Source organism: Malaya genurostris, chromosome 1, assembly GCF_030247185.1.
Source record: "Malaya genurostris strain Urasoe2022 chromosome 1, Malgen_1.1, whole genome shotgun sequence".
NCBI lineage: Eukaryota > Metazoa > Arthropoda > Insecta > Diptera > Culicidae > Malaya > Malaya genurostris.
In genome coordinates this window covers 87,617,951-87,634,549 of record NC_080570.1, presented here as the reverse complement: position 1 = coordinate 87,634,549, position 16,599 = coordinate 87,617,951, and the positions used below count along the sequence as shown (strand labels likewise).

Genomic DNA, 16,599 nt, shown 5'->3' with positions numbered 1-16,599 from the left:
TTTTTATAAAGAGGATAATATAGTTGTAGTATAGATATTTTGTCCTAGCTTCGACAAAGACATATTTAACCCGTAGAATAAAGTAGTTTAGGAGAGCAAACTACTTTGTTCTACGGGTTATAACGAACAACTGATCCACAAACGAATTTCCAGATATGACAGTCACGATCTTTTTTTGGTGCACATCTACGGTCCTCCATGAAACTGGCACCAATGGTGATAAATTGGTTGCACTGCTGAGTTCCCATCATACATGCATAATGCAAATGTCAAACCGTGAGAACCCTTTCGATTCGGTAGCTCATTTGTATATATTGAGATTTTATGGCACACTTTGGTTGAAATGATAACAATGCAATTAATCACGCACTCCACCAAGCGGTGAGTGCGGTCATTTCAGAAGGTACCGGGAACGAACCACATTTTTGAAAAATATTTATATGCACGTACATGTCTTTATTATTTATCTTTGACTGAACTATATTTAATCTACAGGCGCACAATTAATAAAAATTTGTACATTCAAACATTGGTATCATCGACGATTACGAATTCCTATTACTAATACAAAATAAAAAGGTGTCATCACTCCAGAAACTGATATAGTATGGTGGGCGATGAGTTGTACATAAACAGTATTTAAAAGCAAAATCTTTCGAAATAACAGTGATAGAACTTTTGAACAACCAAGCAACACTGGCTCGGTGCAGTGCATATTTACACAAAAGTGACTAAATTCCTTTAAGCGTTCGTTTTGAATAACCTACACTGATAAAAATTTGCACGATCGATTCATTTGTAAACAGCACTTCAATTTAATGTGCACTTATATTTCAATACATATTTCAATGCATATAGCAAAACACATCACCGACGACACGACCTGCCACTCGCTTTAAAAACTGTATCGCAAATTTAACTACCCCTCAGTAACTGGTACTGTCAAAACGTAATCGCTTGGAAAAAGGTTGAAACTGGCAACACAAGTTGATAAATTATTGATTTTGAATAGCATAACCATGGTTACTGCATATTGCAGAAATGTAATAAGTAAACAAAACAAACTTCATATCGGGTATTTTTAAAACGATAAATTCAAATGGATTTGCGGAGTTGAAAATTCTCTTCTTGTGGTAAATTGCAAATGCTCCAGCATCATACCAGTGGATCGATTTGTCAATCGAAATAGCTGACAAAATTCTTTTGTTGGGAAACTTGAAATGGGCCCACTTGCGATTAAACGATAACTGTTGTTTTGGGAATTTACTATACTATACAAGAGTGAGTTATAGAAGTCTTTTTGTGATTTGTATCAATATATTTATATTTATAATCAGCCTCGCACGAAGTTTTCATGAGCCACACAGTAGATTGAGATAAGAATAATGCGGGTTATGAGTGTATTTCCCATTTACAAGCGATAATCAATGATTGTAAGATGACGCAAGGATATCAAATGATATAAAGAGAACAACTCCAGAGAGCTTGAAAATCTAACAATTTCTGAGAATCGAATCAATTTTGGTTGGAATGTACATAACAATCAGTTGTTCGGAGAAAACAGTAGGAAATTGATGAATAAGTGAATGTCTACTTTGAATACGAATAATACACTATGAAAATATATTGATAAATAACTCGTTTAATGCTATTTTCAGAAGAAACCAAGTGAGGGAGATACTTTTCTTAAAGAAAAAAGCTATGCAATGAATGTATTTGAATAATAAAAAAAATATTTGTTTTGTGTATCCAAATGCTTTCAATTTACATACTTCCCAAATTTTATTTATATACTATATTGCTTATGTAGCAGTTCAGCTTCATTTGTTGTACTGAACACCACCTGAACAGGTCGACCGGGTTTCACGAACCCAAGCAACGAACGAATCAAACTTCATCCAATTTTCATTGCCGTCAATTTTAAAATGTTTCACATCTAGACTAATATCTTCAGAAGAAGCAATTTTCCGTTTATTATCGACACCACATTCTGTTTCATTTTCATTGCAATCTATTTCGAAAATTCGAGCGTCATCTTTATCACCAGTTTTTTTTTCTTCCGCCAGAAATAATATTCTTTTAGTTACGTTTCCAGAGCTTTGATTTTGTATTTGTAGTTCATGTTCAACTTTGGGAGCACTACGAGGAATAGAAATCTCTGTTAGGAACGTAAGGATGGTTAGTTTACATACAAAAAGTTAATGTTTCTCTATTCAGAAAACACAGACACAAAATTTCGGGACTCACCTTCTTTGTGATAATGACTGTTGCATCTCTACATCCATGAGTCGCTATCAGGAATTCCACAAATTTTCCAAAATGCTTGTTTAATAATATATTATTCTGTGGATCCTAGGTAACTAGTTCGTAGCAACGAAAACAGTGTTGCTCGAGAAGATTATTTTTATCATTTACAAGGGGTCGCTATTTTTGTGGTAACTGGCGGTAAATCGTTAACGGACAATTTTATTGCTGATTTTTCTTCGAAGTGTCTGGTCGTGTCGTCGACATCACATTTCTTTAGGATGGGATGTGTTTTGCCATTGCATCAAACTACATGTGTTGAACACTTCACTTTCTAATGGAAATAAGAACAGCACAAATGTATGTGCGAAACACTTGATTCGGTCAATTGTGTTTCAATTGAAATCTAATAACTAAACTAATAACATTCCAAATTTGTATGGAGAATTGGCACAATGATGCTAAAATGGAAAGTACACACTTAAAACTTAATTTTAATCTCGGCGAAAAAAATGCTGAAAACGAACGGCAAAACGATATTTTACTGAAATTTCGGCTAAGATAGCTTTTTCCACAATTCTCGGTTTTTTATTTCCGATTTCTCGGGAATTCAAAATGTTATACTGATATTCGGTTTTGTAAATTACCGTTTACTGTTTGGTGGTATTGCCGAAATCAGTAAATTAATGGTGTCAACTTACCGAAATCTCAGTAAACAACTTTTAGACAACCGAAATTCGGTGATTAATCATTGTAGCCGGTTTTCTTCAGTGCAAAACTGAGTGATGTAAATTAGAGTGCCTATAACCAGAGTGACGACATCTCATCCGTAATTATGGCAACAATTCGAAACATTCCATTAGTTTTACATTGAATTGACAGGTCGTTTGCTAGTTTGGAACTGGGAGCTGTCATTCCAAACGAACAGCTGTCGCCACTCTGATTATAGTCACTCTAAAGTAAATAAGTCCATAGTCCAATCCACGTGCGAATGTGTTGGTGTGGTTATTCTCAGCAGTTGAAAGGTTAATGCTAGTGTGAGTGTGTCGAAATAACCCAGTGAATTTTGTCGAGCGGCATCTCGCCAATTATTGAAGACATATATGCAATAAAAAACACTGCATTGCCAAGAGAACGGTTGAGAAAGGTATAAAATCGTTCATGAAACTCTATATCACGTAATGGAACTGTCTTCTACTTGGTTCATTAGTTCATAACTTACGAAATTCTATATGCATTTTTCGCAGTGTATGATTATGAGTCAAAAATATTTTACTCTAGTGTAAAATTGAACCCACAACAAACTTTGACTTCGGCTTGCACACATTGTAATTTCGTATATGAATAGATCTGCGCACTCTGCATCGGTGTGAGTAACAGAGACGTCAAATTGCTCAATTCAAATTTGTTAGAAATTTCGTCATTAGTGCACCACTACACGTTCATTTAAATGATATTTTTTTTTACTAATGACATTTTTAATGACTCGTGTAAGGGCCGCTATACACTGCGAAAAATGCATATAGAATTTCGTAAGCTATGAACTAATGAACCAAGTAGAAGACAGTTCCATTACGTGATATAGAGTTTCATGAATGATTTTATGTCTTTCTCATCTGTTCTCTTGGCATTGCAGTGTTTTTTATTGCATATATGTCTTCAATAATTGACACGATGCGGCTCGACAAAATTCACTGGGTTATTGCGACATACTCACACTAGCATTAACCTTTCAACTGCTGATAATAGCCACACCAACACATTTGCACGTGGGTTGGTCTATTATGTTGTTGCGATAAGTACAAATCACTCGTTATTTTCTTTATAACGGATAATAAGCAGGCATGACAAAAACACGGATCCGTTCTGCACGGTACTCACCTTCACTCGTGAGCACACCACGAGTAGTATTGAATGCTACGCTTCGTGCCCGTGTTGAAAAACATACACGAACGCAGTAGAAAAAGCACCCGTAGCGGTGGTCGTGTAATTGTCAACCACCGGTGCTTAGATTTTCGGGCAGCACTGAAGTCGAGTGTTCCTGACTTCGGCAAACACCGAAGTCGAGTGTTTCCGATTTTGCCATATACGTTGCTTGTACTATAAGCACCTATAGCACCACGGTATGACGAAAAATGCGTTTGAATGATTAATTCTTTTTTCATCAATACGCGTCGGATTGAATTCAATTGATTGACAATGCAACCAACGCATGGGTGCTCTTCGGTGCCTTCGCGAAATTGAAAACACTCGGCTCCGGTATTTAACGAAACTGAAAACACGCGGTCTCGGTGTATGCCGAAGCTTGAAACACCAATGCCGAAAATAAAACAGCGCCACGAGCACCGTGGCTTCGGATATTGCGTTTCGTGTTTCTCTTTGTGCACTGGCACGCAATGGCATTCTCAATACACGCGGTGACGGTGGTTATATGAAGCACGCAGTGCAGTGCAGTGTTTGGACATGCCTGCCAATAAGCCACCTGTCAACTTCCACTTTCGAAAGAAATTGCAGGCGAGCTATGAAAAATATAGTATTAAATTTAACACCAGACGTCTCTGCCGTTTACTATTATGACTTACTCTCAGCAAGTGCCAAGTCGTTCGAAATTACTCTTCAAAGTGAATGTTGATGGATGGCTTATTGGCCGTTACCAAAAAACGCGTGAATTCTATACATTCTATATATTCACGTTTAAGTTCTGCCAATACTTCCATCGACGACACGACCTGCCACTCGTCTATCGAAACTGTATCGCAAATTTAACTACCCCTCAGTAACTGGTAATGTCAAAACGAAATCGCCTGAAAAATTTTTGAAACTGGCAACACAAGTTGATAGATTATTGATTTTAAATAACAGTTGCCATAACCATGGTTACTGCGTATTGGAGACTTGGGAAATGTAAACAAAACAAACTGCCCCGAGTGAAACTATCATTCAGTTTAATCGGATAGAGGTCTTCGTTAGGGCTTGCTGGTGCTCGAACATATTAAAAATGACTTCCAGACAATTCAATATTCATGGATGTTTGATAAATAGTTCAACCGACGACACGACCAGACACTCTGAATAAATGTTGAAATTAAAAGTGTTTCTTAACGGATCACCATCGGTTACCGAATATTGAATGACCCCTTGTTAATGAACAAAAATAATTTCTCGAGCAACACTGTTTTGGTTGCTAAACAATGTAGTCGTCATGTTACCGCAGCAAAACAAACAAACAGATCCATTGGTATATCAATTAAAATACGGAATTTATTTTAATAATTTCGCTAGATTAAGAAGTATTTAAAATAAATAACAGAAAAAAACGCTAAAAGGAATGAAGAATCATTCGTCAAATAGTTTGGAATAATTCTTGTAATACTTATTTGTCTTTACAACAAAACCATAGTTTTCGTTGCAGCCTTATTTGAAAAAGAAAATATTGGGGACATATCTACTTCCATGTTTAACATATTGCTACAGTGTTCCTGATATTCAGGTACCATGATGGTTCTTGGTATCAATCGAAAATTCACCATGGATAATACTTTGGAGTTTTTGAATTAAGGTTAGCTTGTTGGATTCTCATAATATGGAACGGTAAAAATACATTTCAATTACTGATTGTTGCTGACTTTGATATACGATTTAAATATTACAGACAAATTTCTCTGGAAGCATTTTGTGGTCTGCTGTCCAAAACAACCCATTCTGACAATGAAAATATCAAATCACCCCAGATTATCACGGCTTCTAATGGCTTGTAGGGAAAGTTACATCGCAGATATTATTACGATGATGCCCACCATCTGCCGCATGGTAATGTGGTAAGCAATATCGTCTAACAAACAGCGTTCAAGAACGATTTTCTTACAAAAACTACCTGCAGCCGTACGAACACAACGAAAGTAGTTTTCATCAATCTATATTTCTGCATATAATTAGGATTAACAAATGAAATTGAAATTATATTGCTTGTTAACATAACTCCCCCGGAAATTCATAATCGATTAGTTCCAATATTGTTTTGTTTTAAAGTTTATGAGAAATCAATAATTTATTATCTAAGGTACACAACATGTAAAAAAATAGTAAAAACATTCGAGGTCGGAAGCATTCACTTGAGCGTTGCGACGAGAGACCACGAGATTTTTCTGCCCACTATCACACCGTATCCTGTTTAAGAGGTCGTACGCGATATGGAGAGATTGACGGAACCGGCGGTAGAGTCAGGACAACGAAGTAGAATTTCAGCGTACGGATTCGGATCAAATAGTGGAAATAAAACACGCGAGAAATAGCTTTTAAATACATTTAATTAACGAGTGTAGTACAATACGACTCAACGCGGTAGCAGATACTAATAGAATATATGATGACGTTAATTTTCTCTTCTCGTACTCTGAGTGGTCCAAAGTAAAAGGGATGTACATATACACGCTTATAACAAAAGGGTGATTGAAGTGGTAATCGTTGTACCGTTCCACACTCCTCCTCAACGCTTTGCCACTTCACTGTTCCGTTTCTAGACCTAGCATCTTCGTGAAACGCCCATGTTTTTCAGGACCTAGAGGCTTCGTCATTATGTCTGCAATCATGATATCTGTTGGACAGTATTCCAAAACGACATCTCCTTTCTCACACAGCTCCTGTATAAACATTTCTTTCGTGCTTATGTGTTTAGATCGCCGGCTTGTTCTCTCCGTTTTGACAAAAGCTAGACAACCTTGATTGTCTTCTTTCAACACTGTCGGAGTTCCTTGTGGTTCACCAAAATCCAATAGCAACCGTCGTAGCCACACTATCTCTTGGCAGGCTTCAGATAAAGCAACGTATTCAGCCTCCATCGAAGAGAGCGTTACACACTGTTGACGTCGACTCGACCACGAAATTAAAGCACCACGATAATAGACTACAGATCCTGACGTTGACCTACGGCTAGCGGGATCGCCCGCCCAATCGGCATCCGAATATCCAACTAATCCTTCATTCGAATCGCCGCCCAATCGTAGATATAAATCCTTCGTAGCTTTTAGATATCGTAAAACACGTTTGGCAGCGGTCCAATCCGCTTCGCTGGGCGCTGAAAAACTCCTTCCGAGAATCGCTGTGCACGCGGCAATGTCGGGTCGAGCTATTACTGATAAGTACAATAACCCGCCGACAAGACTCCGATATTTGGTCGCATCCTCAAACTTTTCACACTTCATTTCCAGTTTCAGGTATCCTGGATCCATCGGGCATCTAACAGTTTTAGCGTCTTCCATGCCGTTCGTTGTAATCAATTGTTCTATAAAACTCTTCAACCGAATCCGGTAGAAACCTTCACATTGTCGCACTTCGACACCCAAAAATTGACGAACTTCACCGAGATCAATTAATTCGAATTCTTCGCACAAACTATTTATTATTTTCTTCACATCTGCTTCCGAGGGTCCGGCCAACAACATATCGTCCACATATATAAGCAAAAACACTTTCTGCCCATTGACCGTGTTCACAAACAAACACTGATCTGCAGCAGACAATTTGAACCCAAGTTTTGTGAGAACACTCTTCAACTTCACGTTCCAGCATCTTGCTGATTGACGAAGGCCGTAAATGCTTCGCTTTAGGCGGCATACTAACTCCTCCTGTCCTTGAGCGATGTAACCTGGTGGCTGCCGCATATAGATCTCCTCCTCCAAAACTCCATTAAGATATGCGGTTTTTACATCAAGATGCCTGACCACCAACTTTTGACTCATAGCTACAGTGAGGAACATCCGCAGACTGGCTTGACGTGTAACCGGAGCATAAACTTCGTCGAAGTCTACTCCGAACTGCTGAGTGAAGCCCTGCGCTACAATCCTGGCTTTGAATTTGACTACCTTGTTCTCCTCGTTGCGCTTAACCTTGAAAACCCATTTAGATCCAATTATTTTTTGTCCTTTTGGCAGTGATACCAAATCCCAGGTTTCGTTTCGATGGTGAGAATCTAATTCTTCCTGCATCGCATCACGCCACTCTTTGGTCTTCATGGCATCCCTGTAATTCAACGGTTCCTGTACTGCGCAAGCCGCTATTCCGACGACATAATCTTCTAGATGGCGTGGTTTTGCTCCTTTGTTTTCCCTCTTAGATCTGCGGAATTCCATAGATTCAACACTTTCTTGATCTGATGCATCAAAATATTCTTCCTCGTGAGGATTTTCATTATCATTTTCTCCATCCTCCTTGAATGGTCGCAATTGTATTTCGTCATCAGTTTTCTTTTTCTCAACGAATAACGGGAAATTCACTGACGATGTTCCATTTCCGAGTTCTACGAAACGAGCATCTCTGCTGATGGTGATCGCTGCAGTTTCAGGATCAACAAACCTGTACCCCTTATGATTCATGGAGTACCCTACGAATATCAGCTTTTGCGCTTTACGGTCTAGCTTGCTCCTTTTTGCGTCCGGAATATGCACATACGCAACGCTTCCAAAAACTTTCAGGTGTCCCAGATCAGGTTTTCTTCCCCACCATAGCTCAAAGGGAGTTTTCGGCACAGTTCGTGATGGTAATCGGTTTTGAAGATACGTTGCGGTAAGAACAGCTTCGCCCCAATATCTTTTCGCTAGACCTGAATCGAGGAGCATGCACGTTGCCATTTCCGTTATCGATCTGTTCTTTCTTTCAGCAATGCCGTTGGACTGCGGTGAATATGCAGTTGTATACTGGGGAGTTATGCCTTCCTGTTTGTAGAAGTTACGAAGTCGCTTATTGTCGAACTCTCCTCCACCGTCAGACCGCACAACCTTAGGTTTGCGTCCAAAATTTGTCTCTGACCACCGCACATAGTCAATAATATTCTGAGTAGCTTCTGACTTGTGCTTTAGTAGATATGTAACCGTAAATCTACTGAAGTCGTCAATAATGTGCATCACATATCTATTCCCGCTTGGAGTGATTGTTTTCATGGGGCCGCAAAGGTCCATATGTACAATGTCTAGTACACGAACCGATTTTCTCTCGGATACTTCTGGAAAAGGGGCTCTCGAGGCTTTCCCTTCCAAACAACATTCACAGATCAATTTCAACCCACAGTCACTAACCTGCATTCCGGTCGCAAGTTCTTCCTTACCGATGCGCTCTGCAGCTGCCCAATCACGGTGGCCTAGACGCCGATGCCACTGATGCTGGCAGTTTTCCTTATGTTGCCCCGATGTTGCTTGCAAAGATGACTCAACTAGTCGTAGGTGGTAAAGACCCTGATGGCGGAAACCCGTCGCCACGACAGTATCTTCTTTTACAATTCGGCAACCTTCTTTATCGAAATGCACTTTCAAGCTTTTAGAGGTCAGTTTTTCCACGGAAATTAAACTGGTCGACAATCCCGGCACATATTTCACATTATCCATGTCAATCTTGATCACTTCACTGTTTCCATCAATACCAAACACAAATCCACTACCTTCCCCAAGGATCTGAGTTTTGTTTCCATCCGCCATGGTTATCCAACCTCCGGCAAATTCATTTAGAGAAGTAAAAAATGACTTATTGTTTGTCATGTGCGCACTGGCACCACTGTCGATGATCCAAGATTGACATGTTTCTCCAGACACTACGAACGCAATTCCTTTGTTTTCACTTTGCGCCGTTTTAGCTTTCACTTTTTCATTTTTCGTTTCCTTTGAGGCACTTTCTTCTTCTTTCTTAAACAGTCGGCAATTTCTTCGAAGATGCCCCGGCTTTTTGCAATAATGGCAAATCCGAGTCTCCTTTGTACCACTCGAACCACTACTCGATTTATATACGGCGGAACGCATCGCCTTTTCCGATCGGACTGAAGCACCTTCACGTTCGACCCGTCGCTGGTGCTCATCAATGATTTTCGATTTCACTACATCGATTGTTACATTATCCCCGTCGCGACTATCAAGAGCGGTAACTAATCCATCGAACGATGGTGGTAAACTACGCATAAGTAAACAAATTTTCGTATCGCCGTCAAGTTCCGTACCGGCCGCGTCAAGACGATCGAACAACTCGTCAATTTCCACTAAGTGCTGCTCGGGATCACCTCCTTCTGACAAATTTGTCGAGCAAAGCTTTTTCAACAGCGAAACGCGCACTGATCGAGACGACTTTTGATGATAATTCTTTAGCGCCCTATACACATCGTAGGCAAGTACACAGTTTTTAACAATGGGAAGCTGACTATCCTCCAGCAAAAGGATAATTGTCGCTTTTGCTTTACGATCACTCGTTTTCCAGTCTGCCGTACGATCGTCTTCATTCGGGGGATCATCTACAACAACACTCCACAAATCTTCTCGACACAACAAACTTTCAACTCTTATTTTCCACGTAGCCCAATTCGATCCATTCAGCTTTGGAATCGAAAATTTCGCGTCAGCCATGATCGAATTAAATTTTCATCCACATACGGTGGGAAAACACAAAATGGCTGTTGTTCGAATATTGGTTCTTCGCTATTTCTCTCCACTCTTCGCACGCGGCGGAATCAGCACAAGTATGGCGTCACTGGATTAAAAAAATTTCACCAGATTTTGATCCGGTCCTTCTGGGCCCATAACCTGACGGAACCGGCGGTAGAGTCAGGACAACGAAGTAGAATTTCAGCGTACGGATTCGGATCAAATAGTGGAAATAAAACACACGCGAGAAATAGCTTTTAAATACATTTAATTAACGAGTGTAGTACAATACGACTCAACGCGGTAGCAGATACTAATAGAATATATGATGACGTTAATTTTCTCTTCTCGTACTCTGAGTGGTCCAAAGTAAAAGGGATGTACATATACACGCTTATAACAAAAGGGTGATTGAAGTGGTAATCGTTGTACCGTTCCACAGAGATGCTTTGACAGGCTGAGGAAAAACGTAATGTACATCGAAGCAATATTCAGCGTTGAATCGAGCAAAGCAGCAATAGAACAGCAGGTCGGCCAATCACCATTAGGACCTAGAACGACTGTTCTTTACCGGTAACAAGATAAATAAATGTAACTAGGGTTACGGAGCTGTTGTTCCGAAAACAACAATTCCTCAGACTGCGTTGCCAGTTTATACCATTTTTGAATGATTTCATTTTGACATTTCGAGTTACTGAGGGGTAGTAAAATTTACGATACAGTTTTGAATAGCGAGTGGCACGTCGTGTCGTCGGTTCAACGTAACCATACTTAGATCAATAATGACTATCTGCTATGTAAATGAGTTTTTAAATGGTGTTAAGTTTTGCAGTCATTCAATTCGTCATTGTGAAACTTTTTATCAGTCCGATCATCAGAATTTAGTATTGAAAGCATATTTGTTATTTTCTAACGACTTTCTAAAGTAAAACCATTTCAATTCGCCCCTTGTTCCAAATCGTTCAACCGACGACACGACCTGCCACTCGCCTATCGAAACTGTATCGCAAATTTAACTACCCCTCAGTAACTGGTAATGTCAAAACGAAATCTCTAGAAAAAATGTTGAAACTGGCAGCACAAGTTGATAAATTATTGATTTTGAATAACAGTTACCATAACCTTGGTTACTGGTTTTAAACAGATTTTAGAATGTAAACAAAACAAATGTTGATGCCATTCCACAAGCCGAACATTCGATCGAGGACGATTTTGGCCGCTGCCAGAGGCTTGTTTCAATTGTAGTGGAAAATCTTGTGTCACCGTGTCTTGGAATTTTCCTACCAGCACAATTTTTATCAGCTGTCGTATAAACCGAGCTGAGATGGATGAATTCTGGTCTTAGTCAATTAAGTGTAAAGAAAAACGAGAAAAAAATATGTCGATATACAAATCCGATCTATTTTACTATAGCTAAAGTGTTGAATTAACGCGACAACAGTTCATGACTAGCAAAGATCAATTTAGAGCAAACCCGAACGATTGAAACATCTGGAATAAAACTCTTCTATCCATGACGGAAGATTCCGAAAATTCTCTGAGAGAATAAAAACAGAAAGCCTACTATCGAATGTTATTACCAGACAAATATTAGCACAGTAATATAAGTTAATTATATAATAAAACCAAAAACCAAACAAATCATATCCATTACACCGATTTCTTGCATATTATCGTTTACATGAGATATCGATTCAATTTGTATGTGGAGTGTTTTGAACAATACTTCCAATGCTTTCGGAACCGGAAACCGAGTTTGCCATCAACTAACAAGACTAATTTGAGTACAAAAATCTGAAATGAGTTATTCCTATGTATTAATTAAAATATATTGTACAAAATAAACATATTCGCAAGTGATTCTATAGCATCAAATTATCCTTAAGCTGTGACTGTTTGTTTATTTTAACACTGGTCACTTGGTAACTAGTTCGTAGCAACTAGAACAGTGTTGCTCAAAAGATTATTTCTTTATATTAGTAAGGGGTCACTCAATTTATGGTAACCGGTGGTAAATCGTTTACGAACACTTTTAATGCCGACTTTTCTTCGGAGTGTCAGGTCGTGTCGTCGGTTCAACCCTCGTTGCTAATCAGCATACATGTTGTGAAACAATGCGCTGTCTCTCCTCCTCTGACTCCTCTACTTCTACTCTCAGTGATTTGAGGTCTTCGCAAAGTGCGTGTATACTTTGATGAATATGAAAGGCACTTGAACAGCATGGGAATCAAATTTCTCAGTATATTAGATCTGATCGAAATTATAGGTTTTGAAGTGCACATCGAAAGCCTCCAGTGCAAACAGGTCTCCTTAAAATAATTTGATTATTTGTGTCTCAAACAGAAAACAGACTGTAACCAAATACAAATTATAATACGGAATACTTCGACAAATTTTCAACGACACATTTAGCATCGTGCGGTTCACTGTCATGATACACTGTCAGAGTGACAATGTACTTTAACGAGTTTTCTATAAAACTAGCAACACTGAAGGGTAAGAACAAGTTCACCATAGTTACTGTTTAGTGTAGTGAAAAATAAACTTGTACTATGTTGTTGTGTATGAGATATGGTGAGAATTTTAATTGTATGCATTCCTATTATTAACGTTCTGTTACTTGCAGGGTTTAACAGTTTATTTACCTATAGATCAGTTATGGAGAGCACTTTTGGAAACACACTGAAATGCTTCTTACGAAAAATTACCATGGGAACCGACAAATACAAAACTGATTTCCTAGCACAGATTAATCAGACGCTAGCAATGTTCTTAAAACGGGCAGAATGGTTATGTAATTCTCAAGCAAATCATTGTCTCCAATAATATCCACATCCGCTTCGAAACCAATTTATATGAATCAAATGCCTATTGATTTTTCCACAAGTGACTATTACAATAATCTCAAAACGTACACATTTGGCAGATTATCACTTTATTTACCCGTACTTAACGATTCAATGGAAATCGTTTCGAATGCTAGGAAATTCTAAAGTTGAAAGTCTTTTTAATTAAGTTCAATGCGAGGATTTGCATTGTTTGTATGTACTCTACTATAGATACTGTCACGGTTAAGAATGAGGAAGGATCTGAAATCACCGGTCGAATCAAGAGCATTGATGAGTACTGATATTTGCTTGTGGAAGTGGACAACCACGTGAAGCCTATTTGAATTCATCCTGATGGAAACAGTTTCGATATGATGAAAAAGGGTTGATAGTTCCAAAAAACTGATCAAGGCTAGATTTGATACTGTAATCTAATATTGTAAATCATTTGTTGACGTTTTAAATTTTTTAGAATCGATTAATTTCTAGGAATACAACAACTAATATTCAAAAATAATATTTTTATTTGCAGTATAACTGCAATTATTCCATATCGGATTTTGTTTTCTGTCCTCCTTGACTTTTCAGAAATTTGATCCGTGGCTTTTCGGAAATTGTTCAGTATTATATGTTAGAATGTCTCTGTACTGTTCACCGAATCGTTATGACAGCCATCCGTTCTTCTCATTGCAAATCACTCCCGTCAGAGGAGTAGGAATTTTCCCAACTTCTGCTAAATGCGGGGAGCCTTTACGTCATAATACTAATAGAAAATAATTCAATTAATAAGGGCTATAATCAATTTGTCTGGGTCACGCATAGATGAGTGACTATTGGGAAAACGCATACACAGCTTGCATCTGTTTCACTTTCAACTTTTATTTTATCGTATAGAGCGCTGTTTCCGTGGTTCATATACGAATCGTACCCATGATCCACACTAAGGCCCGTTTATGAAAAAAAGTCCCATCACTGCCAAAATATATCGCAATTCTTCATCCATCGATTAGCTGGAGTGTACCTTTGAATTTGTTGCAATACAGCAACGGAAAACATAAACAAACAAACTTGTTTTGCGCCGTAGCAACTAGCATAAAGCGTTGCCAGAAACGATCTCTTTCCACATTTTCAAACTATTGCAATGAAAGGGAGTAATTCGCTTACTTGTTCAGGCTGTGAACCAAACATTGGCTGTTCGTTTGTATAGGACTTAGGGGTATTATTATTTGTATTTGCTGTAACTACGGTCTACCGTAAGGCTGCTGGAACTTGTTGAAGTAGTCGAATGTAAAGAGTGTCGGATACAATTTAACAATGAAGTCTCATTTTCATTTCGTGAAGACTGGTACTAACTTCCGGGTTGGTTGACAGTATGTTAAGCAAAAGTGATTTGTTTCGGAAACTCGACTGGATATTTCTAAAAAGAAAGACCATCATCATGGATGAGTTAGATGACTACACTGCAGATAAAGCTAATGGGTAGCTGTGAATGATATAGGATGACGCCTTTCTGTCGCAACACTACTTCTAGTAAAAGATTTGGTTATTGTACTATTGTGGTTGTCGCAAATCTAAAAAGAACGTTGAAACAAAATTTAAATTTATATAAAAGTTTGACATCTTTCTCAAATGATTTGTTTATTTATTTTAGCGCTCCTTGGTAACTAGTTCATAGCAACTTAAACAGTGTTGCTCAAGAAGATTATTTTCATGATTATCGAGGGGTCGCTATATTTATGGTAAATCACTCACGAACACTTTTTGTTCAGATTTTTCTTCGGAGTGTCTGGTCGTGTCGTCGCTTCCATAGTGCAAATTTGGAAAAGACGTCCCATAGTAAGACGTAATCACGTCAAAAGCGGATCTCGAGCGAAGCAGAGCGCGGCTCATTTTTAATGTTTATTCTTATATGTATAGTCCTCAGTTGTGTAATTGTGTGGAAATGTGATTTCACTTACTTTAACACTCCAAATACCAAGCCTCAAAAAAAGTTGGAACGGTAACTTTGAGCTGTCATAGCTTAGCTGTTTTTCACCGAATCTCAATAAATTTTACACCCTCGAATTCTGTGAAATTCGTAGATTGATTCCAAAACTTTGTAGCAGACGATTGGTAAAGAAAAACCAATGAAAATTTGATTTTTCCCGTTCCAAGTTTTTTTCACGCGCCCAATATGCCCTATCTGTTGAAGTGAATAGAACAAAATAAAGCAGAGTACTTCACTTCAGGTTAAATTGAGGTAACTTTATTTACAAGCTTAGCCTAGTTCTTAATATAATACATATTACTCAAGCGATGTATAACTATACTACAATGATCGGCCACTGTCGATCATATGGTATTGTTCAGCAGCAGTGCGTATCGTATCCACACAAAGAGAGATAGCTACTATTGTCTTGTTGTTTATTGTGCGCAGGAAGCTTGCGTTCCCCGCTTGCTTTCTGCGTCACTTCTTACTTCTTGTGGTGAGATATCCTCTCGCCGTATTTTGTTTGTGCCGATGGCGATACACAAGCACATATTGCCAAGAATGACAAATTGACCGCTACCACGGATGAAATGTATATTTCAACACTTCCCCACAATTTGTACATTCAGCACTTTGAATAACCTTCTGTGCGTACTTTTTGGTAACCCCTTGGTGAATGCATCGGCTGGTTGATCGGTGCTTGGGATGTATTGAAGATGAACTCTTCCTTCATTGATCAGCTCCCCGATGAAAAGATATTTGATGTTTAAATGTTTCATTCTCTGATGTGACCTTGGTTCCGTTGCAATATGCATGCAAGGGATGCTGTCGTCCATGATGACAAATGTTACCACTATGCCCAATTCGTTCAGAAGCTTTGTTAACCACATTCCTTCTGTTGCCGCTGGGCATAATGCAATTAATTCAGCTTCTGTCGTTGATAAGCTAATCGTTGCTTGCCGTTTCGTTGACCACGAAACCAAGTTTCCATATAACAGGAAAGCAAAACCTGATACAGATTTTCTATCATCAGTATCATTTGCAAAATCAGCGTCAGCATATCCTACTAACGGTGATTGATCATTTCCATGTGTATACACTATTTTGGTATGCATGGTTCCTTGCAAGTACCTTAATATACGTTTCAATCCTGACCAGTGCT

The 16,599-nt window shown here is 38.6% G+C and overlaps 1 protein-coding gene and 2 long non-coding RNA genes across 4 annotated transcripts in view; 1 reads left to right on the top strand and 2 right to left on the bottom strand.

Moving 5' to 3' along the window:
- LOC131440661 (coiled-coil domain-containing protein 186) overlaps nucleotides 1–16,599 on the bottom strand; it is a 483,734-nt gene that overhangs the window by 77,003 nt on the left and 390,132 nt on the right. The window lies entirely within an intron of this gene.
- On the bottom strand, nucleotides 2,001–3,191 carry LOC131440663 (uncharacterized). The gene is made up of 3 exons (XR_009231422.1): nucleotides 2,946–3,191; nucleotides 2,248–2,705; nucleotides 2,001–2,139 (listed from the first exon to the last, which is right to left on the bottom strand). It is a non-coding gene; the product is annotated as an uncharacterized LOC131440663 (long non-coding RNA).
- The window catches only part of LOC131440666 (uncharacterized), a 126,014-nt gene continuing 113,685 nt past the window's right edge, over nucleotides 4,271–16,599 (top strand). The window contains exons 1-2 of the long non-coding RNA XR_009231428.1: nucleotides 4,271–5,835; nucleotides 5,897–6,062. This is a non-coding gene — a long non-coding RNA (uncharacterized LOC131440666). The remainder of the gene's footprint in view (nucleotides 5,836–5,896; nucleotides 6,063–16,599) is intronic.